Below are 22,843 nucleotides of genomic sequence, written 5' to 3'. Positions count from 1 at the left end.
TATGTTCAACTGAAATTTTAACTGTAATTTAATATGTTTGCACGAAGTTATAGGCTATGTTATGGGCACAGAGTAAGCGAAGCGGGCTAACACTGACTAAGTGTTTCTTTAGGCTTTGGTAAGTATGTAATGTTAGCTTAAATTGTAATATGTTCAACTGAAATTTTAACTGTAATTTAATATGTTTGCACGAAGTTATAGGCTATGTTATGGGCACAGAGTAAGCGAAGCGGGCTAACACTGACTAAGTGTTTCTTTAGGCTTTGGTAAGTATGTAATGTTAGCTTAAATTGTAATATGTTCAACTGAAATTTTAACTGTAATTTAATATGTTTGCACGAAGTTATAGGCTATGTTATGGGCACAGAGTAAGCGGGCTAACACTGACTAAGTGTTTCTTTAGGCTTTGGTAAGTATGTAATGTTAGCTTAAATTGTAATATGTTCAACTGAAATTTTAACTGTAATTTAATATGTTTGCACGAAGTTATAGGCTATGTTATGGGCACAGAGTAAGCGGGCTAACACTGACTAAGTGTTTCTTTAGGCTTTGGTAAGTATGTAATGTTAGCTTAAATTGTAATATGTTCAACTGAAATTTTAACTGTAATTTAATATGTTTGCATGAAGTTATAGGCTATGTTATGGGCACAGAGTAAGCGGGCTAACACTGACTAAGTGTTTCTTTAGGCTTTGGTAAGTATGTAATGTTAGCTTAAATTGTAATATGTTCAACTGAAATTTTAACTGTAATTTAATATGTTTGCACGAAGTTATAGGCTATGTTATGGGCACAGAGTAAGCGAAGCGGGCTAACACTGACTAAGTGTTTCTTTAGGCTTTGGTAAGTATGTAATGTTAGCTTAAATTGTAATATGTTCAACTGAAATTTTAACTGTAATTTAATATGTTTGCACGAAGTTATAGGCTATGTTATGGGCACAGAGTAAGCGAAGCGGGCTAACACTGACTAAGTGTTTCTTTAGGCTTTGGTAAGTATGTAATGTTAGCTTAAATTGTAATATGTTCAACTGAAATTTTAACTGTAATTTAATATGTTTGCACGAAGTTATAGGCTATGTTATGGGCACAGAGCAAAGCGGGCTAACACTGACTAAGTGTTTCTTTAGGCTTTGGTAAGTATGTAATGTTAGCTTAAATTGTAATATGTTCAACTGAAATTTTAACTGTAATTTAATATGTTTGCACGAAGTTATAGGCTATGTTATGGGCACAGAGTAAGCGGGCTAACACTGACTAAGTGTTTCTTTAGGCTTTGGTAAGTATGTAATGTTAGCTTAAATTGTAATATGTTCAACTGAAATTTTAACTGTAATTTAATATGTTTGCACGAAGTTATAGGCTATGTTATGGGCACAGAGTAAGCGGGCTAACACTGACTAAGTGTTTCTTTAGGCTTTGGTAAGTATGTAATGTTAGCTTAAATTGTAATATGTTCAACTGAAATTTTAACTGTAATTTAATATGTTTGCACGAAGTTATAGGCTATGTTATGGGCACAGAGTAAGCGAAGCGGGCTAACACTGACTAAGTGTTTCTTTAGGCTTTGGTAAGTATGTAATGTTAGCTTAAATTGTAATATGTTCAACTGAAATTTTAACTGTAATTTAATATGTTTGCACGAAGTTATAGGCTATGTTATGGGCACAGAGTAAGCCAGGCGGGCTAACACTGACTAAGTGTTTCTTTAGGCTTTGGTAAGTATGTAATGTTAGCTTAAATTGTAATATGTTCAACTGAAATTTTAACTGTAATTTAATATGTTTGCACGAAGTTATAGGCTATGTTATGGGCACAGAGTAAGCGAAGCGGGCTAACACTGACTAAGTGTTTCTTTAGGCTTTGGTAAGTATGTAATGTTAGCTTAAATTGTAATATGTTCAACTGAAATTTTAACTGTAATTTAATATGTTTGCATGAAGTTATAGGCTATGTTATGGGCACAGAGTAAGCGAAGCGGGCTAACACTGACTAAGTGTTTCTTTAGGCTTTGGTAAGTATGTAATGTTAGCTTAAATTGTAATATGTTCAACTGAAATTTTAACTGTAATTTAATATGTTTGCACGAAGTTATAGGCTATGTTATGGGCACAGAGTAAGCGGGCTAACACTGACTAAGTGTTTCTTTAGGCTTTGGTAAGTATGTAATGTTAGCTTAAATTGTAATATGTTCAACTGAAATTTTAACTGTAATTTAATATGTTTGCACGAAGTTATAGGCTATGTTATGGGCACAGAGTAAGCGGGCTAACACTGACTAAGTGTTTCTTTAGGCTTTGGTAAGTATGTAATGTTAGCTTAAATTGTAATATGTTCAACTGAAATTTTAACTGTAATTTAATATGTTTGCACGAAGTTATAGGCTATGTTATGGGCACAGAGTAAGCGGGCTAACACTGACTAAGTGTTTCTTTAGGCTTTGGTAAGTATGTAATGTTAGCTTAAATTGTAATATGTTCAACTGAAATTTTAACTGTAATTTAATATGTTTGCACGAAGTTATAGGCTATGTTATGGGCACAGAGTAAGCGGGCTAACACTGACTAAGTGTTTCTTTAGGCTTTGGTAAGTATGTAATGTTAGCTTAAATTGTAATATGTTCAACTGAAATTTTAACTGTAATTTAATATGTTTGCACGAAGTTATAGGCTATGTTATGGGCACAGAGTAAGCGAAGCGGACTAACACTGACTAAGTGTTTCTTTAGGCTTTGGTAAGTATGTAATGTTAGCTTAAATTGTAATATGTTCAACTGAAATTTTAACTGTAATTTAATATGTTTGCACGAAGTTATAGGCTATGTTATGGGCACAGAGTAAGCGAAGCGGGCTAACACTGACTAAGTGTTTCTTTAGGCTTTGGTAAGTATGTAATGTTAGCTTAAATTGTAATATGTTCAACTGAAATTTTAACTGTAATTTAATATGTTTGCACGAAGTTATAGGCTATGTTATGGGCACAGAGTAAGCGGGCTAACACTGACTAAGTGTTTCTTTAGGCTTTGGTAAGTATGTAATGTTAGCTTAAATTGTAATATGTTCAACTGAAATTTTAACTGTAATTTAATATGTTTGCACGAAGTTATAGGCTATGTTATGGGCACAGAGTAAGCGGGCTAACACTGACTAAGTGTTTCTTTAGGCTTTGGTAAGTATGTAATGTTAGCTTAAATTGTAATATGTTCAACTGAAATTTTAACTGTAATTTAATATGTTTGCATGAAGTTATAGGCTATGTTATGGGCACAGAGTAAGCGGGCTAACACTGACTAAGTGTTTCTTTAGGCTTTGGTAAGTATGTAATGTTAGCTTAAATTGTAATATGTTCAACTGAAATTTTAACTGTAATTTAATATGTTTGCACGAAGTTATAGGCTATGTTATGGGCACAGAGTAAGCGAAGCGGGCTAACACTGACTAAGTGTTTCTTTAGGCTTTGGTAAGTATGTAATGTTAGCTTAAATTGTAATATGTTCAACTGAAATTTTAACTGTAATTTAATATGTTTGCACGAAGTTATAGGCTATGTTATGGGCACAGAGTAAGCGAAGCGGGCTAACACTGACTAAGTGTTTCTTTAGGCTTTGGTAAGTATGTAATGTTAGCTTAAATTGTAATATGTTCAACTGAAATTTTAACTGTAATTTAATATGTTTGCACGAAGTTATAGGCTATGTTATGGGCACAGAGTAAGCGGGCTAACACTGACTAAGTGTTTCTTTAGGCTTTGGTAAGTATGTAATGTTAGCTTAAATTGTAATATGTTCAACTGAAATTTTAACTGTAATTTAATATGTTTGCACGAAGTTATAGGCTATGTTATGGGCACAGAGTAAGCGGGCTAACACTGACTAAGTGTTTCTTTAGGCTTTGGTAAGTATGTAATGTTAGCTTAAATTGTAATATGTTCAACTGAAATTTTAACTGTAATTTAATATGTTTGCACGAAGTTATAGGCTATGTTATGGGCACAGAGTAAGCGAAGCGGGCTAACACTGACTAAGTGTTTCTTTAGGCTTTGGTAAGTATGTAATGTTAGCTTAAATTGTAATATGTTCAACTGAAATTTTAACTGTAATTTAATATGTTTGCACGAAGTTATAGGCTATGTTATGGGCACAGAGTAAGCGAAGCGGGCTAACACTGACTAAGTGTTTCTTTAGGCTTTGGTAAGTATGTAATGTTAGCTTAAATTGTAATATGTTCAACTGAAATTTTAACTGTAATTTAATATGTTTGCATGAAGTTATAGGCTATGTTATGGGCACAGAGTAAGCGAAGCGGGCTAACACTGACTAAGTGTTTCTTTAGGCTTTGGTAAGTATGTAATGTTAGCTTAAATTGTAATATGTTCAACTGAAATTTTAACTGTAATTTAATATGTTTGCACGAAGTTATAGGCTATGTTATGGGCACAGAGTAAGCGGGCTAACACTGACTAAGTGTTTCTTTAGGCTTTGGTAAGTATGTAATGTTAGCTTAAATTGTAATATGTTCAACTGAAATTTTAACTGTAATTTAATATGTTTGCACGAAGTTATAGGCTATGTTATGGGCACAGAGTAAGCGAAGCGGGCTAACACTGACTAAGTGTTTCTTTAGGCTTTGGTAAGTATGTAATGTTAGCTTAAATTGTAATATGTTCAACTGAAATTTTAACTGTAATTTAATATGTTTGCACGAAGTTATAGGCTATGTTATGGGCACAGAGTAAGCGGGCTAACACTGACTAAGTGTTTCTTTAGGCTTTGGTAAGTATGTAATGTTAGCTTAAATTGTAATATGTTCAACTGAAATTTTAACTGTAATTTAATATGTTTGCACGAAGTTATAGGCTATGTTATGGGCACAGAGTAAGCGGGCTAACACTGACTAAGTGTTTCTTTAGGCTTTGGTAAGTATGTAATGTTAGCTTAAATTGTAATATGTTCAACTGAAATTTTAACTGTAATTTAATATGTTTGCACGAAGTTATAGGCTATGTTATGGGCACAGAGTAAGCGAAGCGGGCTAACACTGACTAAGTGTTTCTTTAGGCTTTGGTAAGTATGTAATGTTAGCTTAAATTGTAATATGTTCAACTGAAATTTTAACTGTAATTTAATATGTTTGCACGAAGTTATAGGCTATGTTATGGGCACAGAGTAAGCGGGCTAACACTGACTAAGTGTTTCTTTAGGCTTTGGTAAGTATGTAATGTTAGCTTAAATTGTAATATGTTCAACTGAAATTTTAACTGTAATTTAATATGTTTGCACGAAGTTATAGGCTATGTTATGGGCACAGAGTAAGCGAGCGGGCTAACACTGACTAAGTGTTTCTTTAGGCTTTGGTAAGTATGTAATGTTAGCTTAAATTGTAATATGTTCAACTGAAATTTTAACTGTAATTTAATATGTTTGCACGAAGTTATAGGCTATGTTATGGGCACAGAGTAAGCGGGCTAACACTGACTAAGTGTTTCTTTAGGCTTTGGTAAGTATGTAATGTTAGCTTAAATTGTAATATGTTCAACTGAAATTTTAACTGTAATTTAATATGTTTGCACGAAGTTATAGGCTATGTTATGGGCACAGAGTAAGCGAAGCGGGCTAACACTGACTAAGTGTTTCTTTAGGCTTTGGTAAGTATGTAATGTTAGCTTAAATTGTAATATGTTCAACTGAAATTTTAACTGTAATTTAATATGTTTGCAAAGTTATAGGCTATGTTATGGGCACAGAGTAAGTGAAATGGGCTAACACTGACTAAGTGTTTCTTTAGGCTTTGGTAAGTATGTAATGTTAGCTTAAATTGTAATATGTTCAACTGAAATTTTAACTGTAATTTAATATGTTTGCACGAAGTTATAGGCTATGTTATGGGCACAGAGTAAGCGGACTAACACTGACTAAGTGTTTCTTTAGGCTTTGGTAAGTATGTAATGTTAGCTTAAATTGTAATATGTTCAACTGAAATTTTAACTGTAATTTAATATGTTTGCACGAAGTTATAGGCTATGTTATGGGCACAGAGTAAGCGGGCTAACACTGACTAAGTGTTTCTTTAGGCTTTGGTAAGTATGTAATGTTAGCTTAAATTGTAATATGTTCAACTGAAATTTTAACTGTAATTTAATATGTTTGCACGAAGTTATAGGCTATGTTATGGGCACAGAGTAAGCGAAGCGGGCTAACACTGACTAAGTGTTTCTTTAGGCTTTGGTAAGTATGTAATGTTAGCTTAAATTGTAATATGTTCAACTGAAATTTTAACTGTAATTTAATATGTTTGCACGAAGTTATAGGCTATGTTATGGGCACAGAGTAAGCGAAGCGGGCTAACACTGACTAAGTGTTTCTTTAGGCTTTGGTAAGTATGTAATGTTAGCTTAAATTGTAATATGTTCAACTGAAATTTTAACTGTAATTTAATATGTTTGCACGAAGTTATAGGCTATGTTATGGGCACAGAGTAAAAGCGGGCTAACACTGACTAAGTGTTTCTTTAGGCTTTGGTAAGTATGTAATGTTAGCTTAAATTGTAATATGTTCAACTGAAATTTTAACTGTAATTTAATATGTTTGCACGAAGTTATAGGCTATGTTATGGGCACAGAGTAAGCGGGCTAACACTGACTAAGTGTTTCTTTAGGCTTTGGTAAGTATGTAATGTTAGCTTAAATTGTAATATGTTCAACTGAAATTTTAACTGTAATTTAATATGTTTGCACGAAGTTATAGGCTATGTTATGGGCACAGAGTAAGCAAAGCGGGCTAACACTGACTAAGTGTTTCTTTAGGCTTTGGTAAGTATGTAATGTTAGCTTAAATTGTAATATGTTCAACTGAAATTTTAACTGTAATTTAATATGTTTGCACGAAGTTATAGGCTATGTTATGGGCACAGAGTAAGCGGGCTAACACTGACTAAGTGTTTCTTTAGGCTTTGGTAAGTATGTAATGTTAGCTTAAATTGTAATATGTTCAACTGAAATTTTAACTGTAATTTAATATGTTTGCACGAAGTTATAGGCTATGTTATGGGCACAGAGTAAGCGAGCGGGCTAACACTGACTAAGTGTTTCTTTAGGCTTTGGTAAGTATGTAATGTTAGCTTAAATTGTAATATGTTCAACTGAAATTTTAACTGTAATTTAATATGTTTGCACGAAGTTATAGGCTATGTTATGGGCACAGAGTAAGCGGGCTAACACTGACTAAGTGTTTCTTTAGGCTTTGGTAAGTATGTAATGTTAGCTTAAATTGTAATATGTTCAACTGAAATTTTAACTGTAATTTAATATGTTTGCACGAAGTTATAGGCTATGTTATGGGCACAGAGTAAGTGGGCTAACACTGACTAAGTGTTTCTTTAGGCTTTGGTAAGTATGTAATGTTAGCTTAAATTGTAATATGTTCAACTGAAATTTTAACTGTAATTTAATATGTTTGCACGAAGTTATAGGCTATGTTATGGGCACAGAGTAAGCGAAGCGGGCTAACACTGACTAAGTGTTTCTTTAGGCTTTGGTAAGTATGTAATGTTAGCTTAAATTGTAATATGTTCAACTGAAATTTTAACTGTAATTTAATATGTTTGCACGAAGTTATAGGCTATGTTATGGGCACAGAGTAAGCGGGCTAACACTGACTAAGTGTTTCTTTAGGCTTTGGTAAGTATGTAATGTTAGCTTAAATTGTAATATGTTCAACTGAAATTTTAACTGTAATTTAATATGTTTGCACGAAGTTATAGGCTATGTTATGGGCACAGAGTAAGCGAAGGGCTAACACTGACTAAGTGTTTCTTTAGGCTTTGGTAAGTATGTAATGTTAGCTTAAATTGTAATATGTTCAACTGAAATTTTAACTGTAATTTAATATGTTTGCACGAAGTTATAGGCTATGTTATGGGCACAGAGTAAGCGGGCTAACACTGACTAAGTGTTTCTTTAGGCTTTGGTAAGTATGTAATGTTAGCTTAAATTGTAATATGTTCAACTGAAATTTTAACTGTAATTTAATATGTTTGCACGAAGTTATAGGCTATGTTATGGGCACAGAGTAAGCGAAGCGGGCTAACACTGACTAAGTGTTTCTTTAGGCTTTGGTAAGTATGTAATGTTAGCTTAAATTGTAATATGTTCAACTGAAATTTTAACTGTAATTTAATATGTTTGCACGAAGTTATAGGCTATGTTATGGGCACAGAGTAAGCGAAGCGGGCTAACACTGACTAAGTGTTTCTTTAGGCTTTGGTAAGTATGTAATGTTAGCTTAAATTGTAATATGTTCAACTGAAATTTTAACTGTAATTTAATATGTTTGCACGAGCTATGTTATGGGCACAGAGTAAGTGAAGCGGGCTAACACTGACTAAGTGTTTCTTTAGGCTTTGGTAAGTATGTAATGTTAGCTTAAATTGTAATATGTTCAACTGAAATTTTAACTGTAATTTAATATGTTTGCACGAAGTTATAGGCTATGTTATGGGCACAGAGTAAGCGGGCTAACACTGACTAAGTGTTTCTTTAGGCTTTGGTAAGTATGTAATGTTAGCTTAAATTGTAATATGTTCAACTGAAATTTTAACTGTAATTTAATATGTTTGCACGAAGTTATAGGCTATGTTATGGGCACAGAGTAAGCGAAGCGGGCTAACACTGACTAAGTGTTTCTTTAGGCTTTGGTAAGTATGTAATGTTAGCTTAAATTGTAATATGTTCAACTGAAATTTTAACTGTAATTTAATATGTTTGCACGAAGTTATAGGCTATGTTATGGGCACAGAGTAAGCGGGCTAACACTGACTAAGTGTTTCTTTAGGCTTTGGTAAGTATGTAATGTTAGCTTAAATTGTAATATGTTCAACTGAAATTTTAACTGTAATTTAATATGTTTGCATGAAGTTATAGGCTATGTTATGGGCACAGAGTAAGCGGGCTAACACTGACTAAGTGTTTCTTTAGGCTTTGGTAAGTATGTAATGTTAGCTTAAATTGTAATATGTTCAACTGAAATTTTAACTGTAATTTAATATGTTTGCACGAAGTTATAGGCTATGTTATGGGCACAGAGTAAGCGAAGGCGGCTAACACTGACTAAGTGTTTCTTTAGGCTTTGGTAAGTATGTAATGTTAGCTTAAATTGTAATATGTTCAACTGAAATTTTAACTGTAATTTAATATGTTTGCACGAAGTTATAGGCTATGTTATGGGCACAGAGTAAGCGGGCTAACACTGACTAAGTGTTTCTTTAGGCTTTGGTAAGTATGTAATGTTAGCTTAAATTGTAATATGTTCAACTGAAATTTTAACTGTAATTTAATATGTTTGCACGAAGTTATAGGCTATGTTATGGGCACAGAGTAAGCGGGCTAACACTGACTAAGTGTTTCTTTAGGCTTTGGTAAGTATGTAATGTTAGCTTAAATTGTAATATGTTCAACTGAAATTTTAACTGTAATTTAATATGTTTGCACGAAGTTATAGGCTATGTTATGGGCACAGAGTAAGCGAAGCGGGCTAACACTGACTAAGTGTTTCTTTAGGCTTTGGTAAGTATGTAATGTTAGCTTAAATTGTAATATGTTCAACTGAAATTTTAACTGTAATTTAATATGTTTGCACGAAGTTATAGGCTATGTTATGGGCACAGAGTAAGCGAAGCGGGCTAACACTGACTAAGTGTTTCTTTAGGCTTTGGTAAGTATGTAATGTTAGCTTAAATTGTAATATGTTCAACTGAAATTTTAACTGTAATTTAATATGTTTGCACGAAGTTATAGGCTATGTTATGGGCACAGAGTAAGCGGGCTAACACTGACTAAGTGTTTCTTTAGGCTTTGGTAAGTATGTAATGTTAGCTTAAATTGTAATATGTTCAACTGAAATTTTAACTGTAATTTAATATGTTTGCACGAAGTTATAGGCTATGTTATGGGCACAGAGTATAATTTTCTGACATTCGTAAAAGGATATAGAATTAAAGCTGGGGTTAGTTACAGATGAAACAGGAGAGGAAATGAAATGCTCTTTTATAGATTTGAGTATTTCTCAAAAGAAACTTGACTTTAGTTGGGGGGGGGGCACTAACTGGAGAGCAATATTCAACTGTTTAGTCCTGGTGATGTACTCATCAGTACAGAGGTTTGACTAAGGAACTATACAGCAGAAATGTACTAATACACTCACTAACATTTGTTTAAGTTAATGCAGGTAAGGTATTTTACTGTCTAGACACTTGGAAGTTAAGCACCTACATTAGTATTTAGTCTTTTTAGTTGCAGGACAAGTGTCTGTGGGTGCCCAGTGCTCAAGAGAAACAACTGAAATTTCTACTGCTTGATATGGGGGCAGAGACCTGCTTGACCTGAAGGATGGTTTGGATTAATTAGTATTTAGTCTTTTTAGTTGCAGGACAAGTGTCTGTGGGTGCCCAGTGCTCAAGAGAAACAACTGAAATTTCTACTTCTTGATATGGGGGCAGAGACCTGCTTGACCTGAAGGATGGTTTGGATTAATTAGTATTTAGTCTTTTTAGTTGCAGGACAAGTGTCTGTGGGTGCCCAGTGCTCAAGAGAAACAACTGAAATTTCTACTGCTTGATATGGGGGCAGAGACCTGCTTGACCTGAAGGATGGTTTGGATTACAAGGGAGACAAACAGCTGCTGTTGGATTTGAAACAATTGAGTGATGTGTGTATGACAGCTGTTGTACTGTAAGCAAGCTGGAAATGTATGGACAGACAGTGTAACTGTGAGGACTGGTGTGGAATGGGTGCTATACTAAGCAGTAGCTCATGACGTGCCAAGAAGCTCTGAACAAGTGCCGAGCATGCCCATCCAATACAGATAGGGTGTTGGATAATATCAACCCACAAGTGTTGAAGACAGTAATGATTGGTGGCACCGCATTAGAACACTGCCGGGTATGGTCTGCAGGTCCATGAACCATTATCAATGTAGGTGTTAGCAGTACAGATGTACAAGACAGTACGGATGTTTGACTACAAATGCCTTCATATGTCAAAGGAGTGTTTTACCAGTGGCCTGTTGACAGACTCACAACTACTAAAGGTGCTACAGTGACATGTGCATATCACACTGGTGTCAGCTACAGTAAACCAGGGTTAATGTGTTGTTCCCCACCCTCATTGTAGCCCATACCACACAGACAAATGTCAGCCGTCTGTGTATGCGAGGATGTGAATGGCCATGACCTATGGGCAATAGTTGTCAGAGTGTTGTGAACAACATACAGAATGGGCTGTGTGTATAAGGTGTGTGACATATGTGCACATTCTGGTGGATGATATCAAAGATGTCACCACTAGGGGAATATCCCTGTACCCATTAAGTACCACCTAGGCTGTGGTCAACATTATGGACACTGTGTTAGGGATGATGTTGTGTAGTACACCTCCCTGAGCTGGAGACATCTCCATGGCCCTTTAGGTAGTCATCCGAGGTACCCATGACATGACAGGGTGGCATCCATGAGCACAGAGATCATTGGACAGGCATACACAGCACCCATGTGACCAATATTGGAACACATCACCTTCCGGGGGTAGGGGCCATGCGTGGATGGCCGATACCAGCCTCCACAATACTCACCTACAGTATGCAGCATGCTATCCACCTTGCATACAGACATATGCCACACTATGCTGTTGGACATGCTACATGTCCATAGCCTGATCTGAAAGACATACGTCATGGACAACCTCCGTCCTACGACTAGGATGGCCACATGCTGGACAGATCCCTGTGCCACACCTGTGACATACTCCTGCCACACCATGCAGCCCTGTCCACATAGCTGCACATATCATCCCTGTCATACATGGTGTGATGGCCGTATGGTAGATGTAGTATCAACTGTCTGGGTCAGTAATGTGTCACTGATGCCCCTCGCGGTGGCATAATGGGTGTCGGATACAGCTAGTAAACCCAGCCTGTACATGCTATAGCCGATAACCTTACCTGCGAATGACGTCCGACTAGCCATTGTCCCATGTCTATCACATGTGCAACACAGGCAATCCGTGGCAGGATGCTGAACAGCTGTACAGTGCAGTGTAGATGTCTATGGCAAAACAGATGCATGTACAGGTTTCCATGCATACTTGGTGCATTGTCACTGCCTAAGTCCATTAAGGCTGTGTCTGTGTTCATATGTGACATATACACAGCATCAAGGTCAACAGCATTACCGTGGAAACATCCAGGCATGTGCAGATAGGTAAGAACACCAATGTAGGCAAACAGACATGCCCACACGAAGACAGCAGTCACATGCAGTATGAACACTGTAATGAGGTGACACACATATATAGAGTTGATATCCAATGCATAATGGGTGTTACATGTGTGAGACACATACAAGCCAGTCCTGTTAGTGTCATGATGAATTGCAAAGATAACTGTGCAGATGTACTAGAAATGTATGTGCAGCAGTATCACTGTATATGTCTGAAAATGTGACCTGTCACCTTTATCATGTCTTACAGATAATGCCTCGTACATGCCTACCAGCATACAGCTGACAGGAGGATGATGTCCTAATCCCATACCTCCATGAGAACTACGAGGTGTTATTTAGCCACATGCCACAGATGACCTGTGGCAGGATCTTTGCAGGAGGGTCAAGGAAGTGAGTGGCCACAACCGCACCTACCAGCAGATGCGCAGACACTGCACGGACTTGATACGTCATGCAAAACAGCATGCCACTACAATCGCCAGGGAACAAGGTGAAACAGGTGGTGGGCCACCAACCCAGCCTCCACTCACACACATAGAGGAGCTACTGGCCAGTCTGGGGACACCCTCGGAACAGCTCCCACAAACACTAGCTGCCATCGTGGAGGTGGGTGTCTCCCAACCAATGAGCCTGGAGTTGCCTGGTAAGTCAGTACTGAACATATGGCCAGTATATCCCACATACATGCATGTGTCACTGTACATCATGTAATGTAACAGCATATGCAAGGTATGTGAACACACATGCTGCATACTACAGTATGCTACCCTGTGTATGACCATACCTCTGAACTGTACAGGTATTTGCAGAATGTCCAGATGTCTGCCTCATATTGTCGGTGTGCTCCCCTTAATATCTGTCCCTTTCAGGCACATAGCTGAGGATTGGAGTCATTAAATGATGACAAACATTTGTGTTTATGACTGCACATTCCTTGTAAAAACCATGTGCATGCAAACCTATTATTCTAGCGACTTTCTATGTTTGTAAGAGCAATATTTCACATCTGTCCCTGTTTGTCCCCCATCATGGTAGGCTTTGTCCAGATTTATAGTTCTAAGAGGTTGAGAGGTATGGTATGCACACATGTGCTTACTATATGCTATTGTACAGGCAAATGTGTTAACTTGCACAGTGCACCCTGTGGCTGTCATACAGTCATGGATAATGTTCATACTGCTGTGTCACCCCAATACAGGTACCTCTGGCATGCCGCACAGACAAGAGTCCGTTGCAAGTGAGACTGTCATCGATATCAGGCATGTCACCAGTTAATACTTGTACACATGATGTTGATTCCAGACATGAAATACAGGTCGCATCACCCATCATCCACACAGGCCACTCATGTGCAATATGTACAAATGAAATGACACACAGACATGAAACCACAGTATTTGTCATTGCTACATGTGTGTCCAGCTGTGCATACAATGGTGGAGGTGTTCTACAATGGAGGCATATGTACTATACAGTGGAACAAAACGTGTGGTACACAAAACAGTACCACACAGTGAGCAGTGATATGGGCAGCCCACAGGCGTCACCATTGTGTTATATGCCCCTGCAATGGGTTCACACATTGTGATGTACCATCCAACATCTCAGACACGTAGTGTTTTGGTTGCAATATTGTCACACTTTCCCATAACCCATACCCCACATACCACACATACACCTGTTGTCTGCATAGCCCTGTGGATGGTGACATATCCGACATCTATGGGTGTATGTCATATGGGACAACACAGACATGTGATAGATGGCCATCACACACAAATGACCAACATATCTGCACACATGGCCATGGGGGATGGCCAGAGACACGTAGCCACACAGTAGTTGTGATGTGGAAACACCCTGTCTCACTTTGTCCACACATGGTCCAATTACAGCCCTACTAGACCGATTGTACAGGTGAGGTGGTACACTGCACATCTTAAATGCCTGTGCACAGCTAGTGGAGGTGTCACTGATGTCTACCTCATAAGATGTGGCACAGTGTCTGAACTTCACACTGTACAGCAATGTAGATGGCTCACAGTCCTCTACCATGCCCCTGCACATTTGCTCAACTTGCATTTTATCTGTAGGGTATACGGACAACACCGCAATGTGATACCCAGTATGACGCTGTACATGTGTCAGGACACCATTGTGTCAGACATGTATGCATGTTAATGCACATGTCAACAGATTACATGTCAAGGTCACGTCAGCCATGTGTACTGTTATCCTGTTCTGGTCTACATGGTGTATCACAGGGATGTATGCATACTACCATGATTGTGTGAATTGCATGGCTAATGATATGACACCTGCTTGCTGTAGTGTGCATTCCAGTGGGGTATGCTTACAAACACTATTGATGTCTGAGCCGCATGCTATCAGCTGTATCACATGCATGGTGTGTCAGTGTGTGTGTGTCAGTGTGTGTCTGTGTGTGTCAGTGTGTGTGTGTGTGTGTGTGTGTGTGTGTGTGTGTCAGTGTGTGTGTGTGTGTGTGTGTGTGTGTGTGTGTGTGTGTGTGTGTGTGTGTGTGTGTGTGTGTGTGTGTGTGTGTGTGTGTGTGTGTGTGTGTGTGTGTGTGTCAGTGTGTGTGTGTGTGTGTGTGTGTGTGTGTGTGTGTCAGTGCATGTCTATTGTAATTTAGAGTCTTTCTTTGCATTCACAGGTGATGTAGGTGCGTTACCCTCCTGTGGTCCATCTGATGTTAGTGTCCCCACAGATGCTAGCAGTGATGAACATATGCATGAGATACAGGCAGGTTTGTCAGGGGCTGAATCTGTGCCAACGGTTGCCATCCCAGCTATGTCCCCCTCTTCCCCACACGCAGATCAGCTGCCAACACATACCGCATCACCAGTGGTCATAGAGGAAGGACAGTCAGCATCTGTTAGCGTTGAACAGGAACGTGTGGTGGCTACAGAAGGTGTGTCTCCACACCATGGTGTCAGTGTACTGACTGCAGATGTGTCACACAGGCATGTGGCCGGTGCTGCTCGTAGGAGGACCTCTGGCAGATATGCACCTGCAGGACATAGCGCAGCAGCTGGAATCACCAGATGCATGTTCCAGACTGTAATGGCGGCACAGGCACGTGCCCAACAGCAGAACAGAGAAGGGCAGAGGCTGCAGAGGTCTGCTATCCGTACCCTAAACAGCAACATCCAGGCATTGGCAGGTGTTCAACAGCAGATTGCTGATGTTCTGGACAGGCGATTGGGTGACATGGTCAGAATCCTTGACCGTGGCATGGCAATCTGCGAGCGTGAGCTGTCTGTGCTGGAATATCTGGTAGGGGTGAGGCATAGGCCACATGGACGTAGGCCAGCTACACCACCTAGTGCAGGTCAACATGAGCGTGCCATCTCACATGGTCGCTCCCATAGTGCCGGTAGCAGTAGCAGTGCAGCTGGTGCTGCGCTGTCCACACCAGGACACAGCAGACCACGTGGACATGGCCCTGGACATTCCCAGTGGGGACACGGTTCCAGTGGCCATGTGTCGTCGGACAGTAGCCATTCTGTATCTCTGCCTGGTAGTGCCCGTGCAACCCCTGGCAGGCACAGGACATGTGGCTGTGGCCGGACACAGTGAGCTGTACAACTTGGTCTGTACAATCTGGAGCTGTCGATAATACCCTTGTGTAGGCCTCACAAATGACAGAACTGTGTGCGCACATACACGCACACAGCAAACACAACTGTAGGGCTCCACAACACCCACATGCATACTGAACAGACATGTCCAATCAAATCACCGGCCCTTACCCACACACATGATGTCATCCATTGGTGCAGCCTATGCCCCTGGCAAACATTATCACCCTGTGCATATGATGAAGCCTGTGCCACTTCCCTGTCATCCACACCATCGGTGCAGGGATATGCTCAAATGGTCTGATGCACAGGGTGTACAGAAAAGTGAGAGGTGTATTTTACATTACTTGAGTATGCATAGTGAGGGAAGTGTATGTTGCATTGGTTGTGTGTGAATAGTGAGAGACGTGTATATGACATTGGTTGTGTACTGTCGACATGCACCAGACATACCATGTAGTACAGGTGCAGCATGCATTGTGATATGTTCACAGTATGTGTCTCGGTTACAACAGTAACAGCATGTTGGTAATGATGCCCTGGTTCCCTCCTATGGTGTACTGGTATGAGCCTACAGGTAGCAGTGTTTACAGTCCCCCAGGTGTAACTGTGGAGTACTCACAGGCACATATGGCAATATCAGCATGCTAAAAGTACCCTCAACCTGACTGCTGGAAAGTCTAACATGACGCAGCTGTCCGCACATATACTGCACCTGAAGCATGTGGTCAGTTGAACACGCTACAGCAGCCAGAGATGTGACATACATACCAGGAAACATTACAGGTATGTTGACATGGTGCAGGGGTTGTACACAGTGGTCTGGCCAATGATGACATTAGAGGCCACTTGATAGCATGGGGCCACACTGTGTAGCAGTAATACCCTGTCACATTACAGGAACATGCTCACATTGATGGGGTCTACAACACTCTAATGCACACCACGTAGTGTTGAGGTGAGGACCCTTGTCTATGTGGTCATCACAGTACTTTGCACCCACATGACGTGACACAAAGAAGGAACATGCACAGGTAGCCAGTACGGCTGGGATCAATGGCATCAACAGGGTAGTAGACTGCATCACCATGAGGGGTTGGTGATCCTGTTTTCACTGTATGGTAGCATACACCCTCACACCAAGCACCAGACAGCCATACAGACATACACACACATACTGTGGTGACCACAAATGTGTATACGGATAGCCGATGTGTGTGATGCACCACACCTGCCGACATTATGCTTTCCACACTACAGTATGTACAGATCTCTACAACAGTGTACAGGGGTGTGTAACAATTGGGACGTAATCCCCACCATATGTGGCATATGTGGTCACACAAGTGGACACACATGGCAGTGCTGGGAATGATACACCTGCCATATGATGAGACGTTTGACAGACATGCAGCGGTATTGTCCGCTGCATGTGTACCAACGCTATGTCTGGCAATTGTGCTGCTATATACACACGGGATGATATAAGTGTTACAGGTGTCATGTGACGTACAGTCGGTAACACCCGACCGCTGTGTAAGTGTTATGTCATCACCGTCAAGTAACAGTGACATAGCGTACTCTTTGCACATGTCATGGTAGGTTGGTGTGTGACACACTTGTGAGCCATCCCTGGCAAACATCCATTTACCCAGGTGGATCACTACTTTATGTACTCACATCCCTCCATACATGATGTACAACCAACCGTACTGTCAGTATGTCACCATATACAGGTGTCAATGATGGGGCTGCATTGCAACTTCATGTTGTAGTTAGGCACAGATGAGTTGCGGACATCAGCCACTGCACATGCATGGTTGCTGCATGCACAGTACAGATTGTACATGTGTGTTGGTCCTACATGTGTCTCCTGTAGCTATGTTTGTATGCATTGCTATTGGTGGACATGTGTGTTGACATACATAACACATGGACTGTGGTATGATATCACGGGTGTCATGGGCGACTAGTACAGGGGGATGTGTCCTCAGTCAACATTGCTACCTCCTGTACTGTGAGCATTCAACAGACATGGACCCACCTTCCATTTGCGTGCGTATGATTGCTTAAGCCACTTTTCTGCACGGGGGACAACAAAAACTATGCTATGTACATATGTGTTGCATGTGTGGTCCATGCACACATCCACTGAAATCACATGTATGACATATCCAAACATGTGTGTTCATTGGTGTACAGCAACACTCATCTGTCACAGCTGTGTAAGACCCAGGGCCCCTGGTATGTCTTGAGCTGACCTGGTCATCTATAGTGGTATCATTGCAATGCATAACACCTGTTGGAACCCTGTTGGTACATGTGTACTCTGCACAATTGCTGTAGACCTCTGTACAGTCCACTGGTCATGTGTCACATGGTGTTGTGGTAATGTATGGATGTGTATTGCTGCACCAATGACATGGTAATGTCTTGAGGGCTACAGTGTAGACTGCGGTGTGTACATCTGTGATCTGCACCTGTGACAGCTGTGATGGCACCTGAGTGTGTACTGGTCACTGCATGTCAGTGTCCGCCCTGTGCATGGGGACAGTTATACCTTACTGTGCCCTGCCCTTCCATGTTTAGACTCCATCTGCATGCAAGATGGCCCTTTGCAACTGCTAAGTGTGTGAGCATGCCGAGTACACTGTTGTGTAGATGGACACACAGGACAGTCCAAACCAAGCCCTTGCATGTTTAGTCTCCGTCTGCATGCACGACGGCCCTTTGCAACTTCTAAGTGTGTGAGCATGCCCAGTACGCTGTTGTGTAGATGGACACACAGGACAGTCCAAACCATGCCCTTGCATGTTTAGACTCTGTCTGCATGCACGACGGCCCTTTGCAACTTCTAAGTATGTGAGCATGCCCAGTATGCCGTTGTGTAGATCGACACACAGTACAGTCCGAACAGACGTGTATTACTAAGCGTGTGGCCATGGCCAGTGACACCTTGTGTCGGTGATGTCCCTCTGTGCATGGGCATGGCTGTTGACATCCTGTATAGCGATGGTGGTCTTCCAGGCAACAGATGTCGATTTTCAATGTCAAGATGGATGCCTACCGAGTACACACTGATCGACTATCTTGAAGGGTGTACTGTCTGTGGCACATCCCGTATCTATGTATTGTTGTTGTAGTGCTCCGTAAATCTTTAGTTGCCCTGATCACACCACTGCTGTGTGTTTGTCTATGTCTACCGTGGGACAGTAATATGTCTGTATGCTTTCAGACTGATCACTCTCTATACAACCCCTGTCGGTGTTCCTGTCTTTGCGGATGATGACACGCACCTAGAAGTATACCTCTGGGAGTGCTGTGTTCAGTAATCTTGGTAGCATGTTCTGTAAATGCGTCATTCTGTAGTATGATAGGGTAGGTAGGTGTATGTTCGACTCCCAGGCCTGCCAAGTGTGTGTGTGTGTGTGTGTGTGTGTGTGTGTGTGTGTGTGTGTGTGTCCACATGCTCCCATCCACCTGGGGACTCAGTCATGCTTTTAGATGCCTCACACCACAGATATTTCCTACCGGTGCCTTTGCCTTTGCGGATGATGACAGGTGCCTAGAAGTATGCCTCTCGGACTGCTATTTTCAGTAATCTTGGTAGCGCATTCTGTAAATGCATCATGCTGTAGTGTGATAGGGTAGGTAGGTGTATGTTCGACTTCCAGGCCTGCCAAGTGTGTGTGTGTGTGCGTGCATGCTCCTGTCCACCTGGGGACTCAGTCATGCTTTTAGATGCCTTACACCACAGATATTTCCAACCGGTGCCTTTGCCTTTGTGGATGATGACACGCACCTAGAAGTATGCCTCTGGGACTGCTGTGTTCAGTAATCTCGGTAGCGCGTTCTGTTAATGCGTCATGCTGTAGTGTGATAGGGTAGGTAGGTGTATGTTCGACTCCCAGGCCTGCCAAGTGTGTGTGTGTGTGTGTGTGTGTGTGTGTGTGTGTGTGTGTGCGCGCATGCTCCCGTCCGCCTGGGGAATCAGTCATGCTTTTAGACACCTCACACCACAGATATTTCCTACCGGCGCCTTTGCCTTTGCGGATGATGACATGTGCCTAGAAGTATGCCTCTGGGACTGCTGTGTTTAGTAATCTCGGTAGCACGTTCTGTAAATGCGTTATGCTGTAGTGTGATAGGGTAGGAAGGTATATGTTCGACTCCCAGGCCTGCCAAGTGTGTGTGTGTGTGCGCATGCTCCCGTCCACCTGGGGACTCAGTCATGCTTTTAGATGCCTCACACCACAGATATTTCCTACCGGCGCCTTTGCCTTTGCGGATGATGACACTCACCTAGAAGTATGCCACTGGGACTGCTGTGTTCAGTAATCTCGGTAGCACGTTCTGTAAATGCGTCTTGCTGTAGTGTGATAGGATAGGTAGGTGTATGTTCGACTCCCAGCCCTGCCAAGTGTGTGTGTGTGTGTTTCCAGCTGCATGAAAACAGTACGTTGCTTTTACAGTATTCACTCTCCATAACATCCATGCGGTGTCTTTGCATTTGATGCTGCTGTCTGCTGGCTAGACGTATGCCTGTGTGAATGCTGTGATCTACTAATCACGGTAGAGCATTCTGTAACTGCGTAATGCTGTTGTGTGGTACAGTGGTTACGTCTGTGTTCTGCTCCCAACCCTGCCAGTTGTGTTGTGTGTGTGTATATATCTATCTACATATATATATATATATATATATATATATATATATATATATATATATATACACATACATTGTATATAGATATGTATGTTGAGATTATTACTCTTGAATGTGCTGCATTATCTGTACGTGATCACCTTGGATGTATGTACATCTGGTATGGCTCTGTGATAGTGCACATACTGTGTGCTGTAGTGATCCTGGGTTATACTTGTGTAGTGACCGGTTATTGTGTTGCTGGGTATTACAAGGGGCATTGGAAACAATGTTAGTACAGCACCTTTGAATGGTTGTGTGCACATCTCAGCAACAGTCAGCAGTGGTTATTACTTTGGAGGGTGAGTATGGCTCATATACGTATGTATTAACTGACAATACTATGCAACTCAGGTTAACATTACTGACTCCCGTTTATCCACAGGTTGTGGTACAGATCCCAGGATTGTATGTGTATACATTGACAGGTGCAGGACTGTGTTAGTGTTGGATGCATGGAGGGGTGTCCATGGCCAGTAATGGTGATCTGTACAGTCTGGCAGGTACGGTCTGTGACTGTCCCACAACCTCTGTATATGGCTGACACATGCTGTACCTGTGTATATGCAGACACACACACTTACCACAAACAGCTAGGGCTATCACATACACACACTTACAGCACAGGCATCCATTCTCCTGCTGGGAAAAATGCGGTACTACATATTACACATTCCCTATTGCCTACTGCTGTGGACCCCAGCTGCATTGTTAATCACTCCAAGGATATGCAGAACACCAAGGCTTATAGTCCTGGCACATAAAGGTCTTTGATTGTCAGGGTGTTCATGTAGTGATCTGGGTTTAGGCTTGTCCGCTTGGTGAACGGTACTTCCCTGGCTGAGTTCAAATTTCAGACAAAGCACATGGGCAGGGGGTTTCTCCCTATTATGACTTTTTACCTGTGTTTACAGACACAGGTGTTTGGGCACCTGTCAGCAGCTTATTCTGTTGGCAATACATATTATGGGTGGGGTTGTTACAGTCCATACTCCACGGTGAGAGGTGTTCCCATTCACATTTGACTATTTCCTGTATTCAGTCATATGGGGATTATTATTTTGGACATGAAGTGACTACAGATATGCAGTTGTACATTACACAAATGTGAAAAGTTGTTACTGTAAATATGTACGGAGTCGGACATCTGTAATACGCTGTTGTGTTCTGGCACAGCAGTAGCTAATCATTAAAGACTGAAGTCAGAACGTGATGACAGACAGTTGGGTTTCAGACTTTTCATACTCTTCAGGACATTAATGCCAATGTGCAAACTGTTATTCTATCAGATTTCTATGTTTCTAAGAGCTATCTTTACAAATTGTCCCTACTTTTGGGCCTTTGTCTCACATTTATTCACGGCTCTGTCCAGATATCTTGCTCACACAGGTTGACAGGTATGGTCGGGCACGCCTGCACACAGTAAGTGTCCCTCACACTTGATCAGGGTTATCCTGTTTACGTCAGTGTCATCATCACCCTTATGCCATTTGCCACTATGCAAATGTGTGCAATATATTCTCCCGCCTATTCGTGTCGGGACACGTGCATCACAGGAAGGTGTTTTATCCTGGGTAGTAGGTTATGCATGACCACTTCGGGCTGGACAGTGTCATGGACCTCTACTGCACATTCTGACTTGTGTCCAGATATCTACAAGATTGGACATCGTGTCTTCATACCCATTCTACTATTTACACAGGTTAGTTATCCCATGAGGGATATCCCAAACATTTGACAAGACCAAAACAAGACAGATTCCGAAGATTTTTGTGGCTTTACAAAAATGTGCAGGGGGGTTTACATGCAAGGGATACATGGTTTGCAATCCTGAAACTGCCTAGGGTGACGCTACCTACTACATATGCATAGGGGTCACTATGTGTAGCTGTGTCTGCAATCAACCAGTAGGCCAAGTACGGCTGGATTTGGTGGACGTTCTGGTACGGGAGCGGGTTGTGTGATGTGGAGGGGATGCTGGGTAGGCCATTATGCATCCAGGTGTGTTGCATTTGTTATGGCCAGTTCCATCAGGACCAATCTGTGTGTATGTGACGGTGACATATCTATACATTTGTATCGCACATTTCCATATTCATATGTTTGTGGGGTTGTGTTCTACACTATGGCCTGTCTGCTTGTCTTGCAGCTGTTTCTACATGTGTTTGTGTTTCTTTCAGCTTCACCCGCTGCCCCCTCGTACACCTCCGGTTCACCTTTTCTGCATACGACACAGTATCACCTTGGAGGATTTTACCATTACCCATCCAC

This window comes from Protopterus annectens, chromosome 1.part0 (genome assembly GCF_019279795.1).
Source record: "Protopterus annectens isolate FY-2018-M chromosome 1.part0, PAN1.0, whole genome shotgun sequence".
In the NCBI taxonomy this organism is placed as follows: Eukaryota; Metazoa; Chordata; order Ceratodontiformes; family Protopteridae; genus Protopterus; species Protopterus annectens.
The sequence above is the reverse complement of the archived record's forward strand: the minus strand, read 5'-3'. Positions refer to the sequence as shown.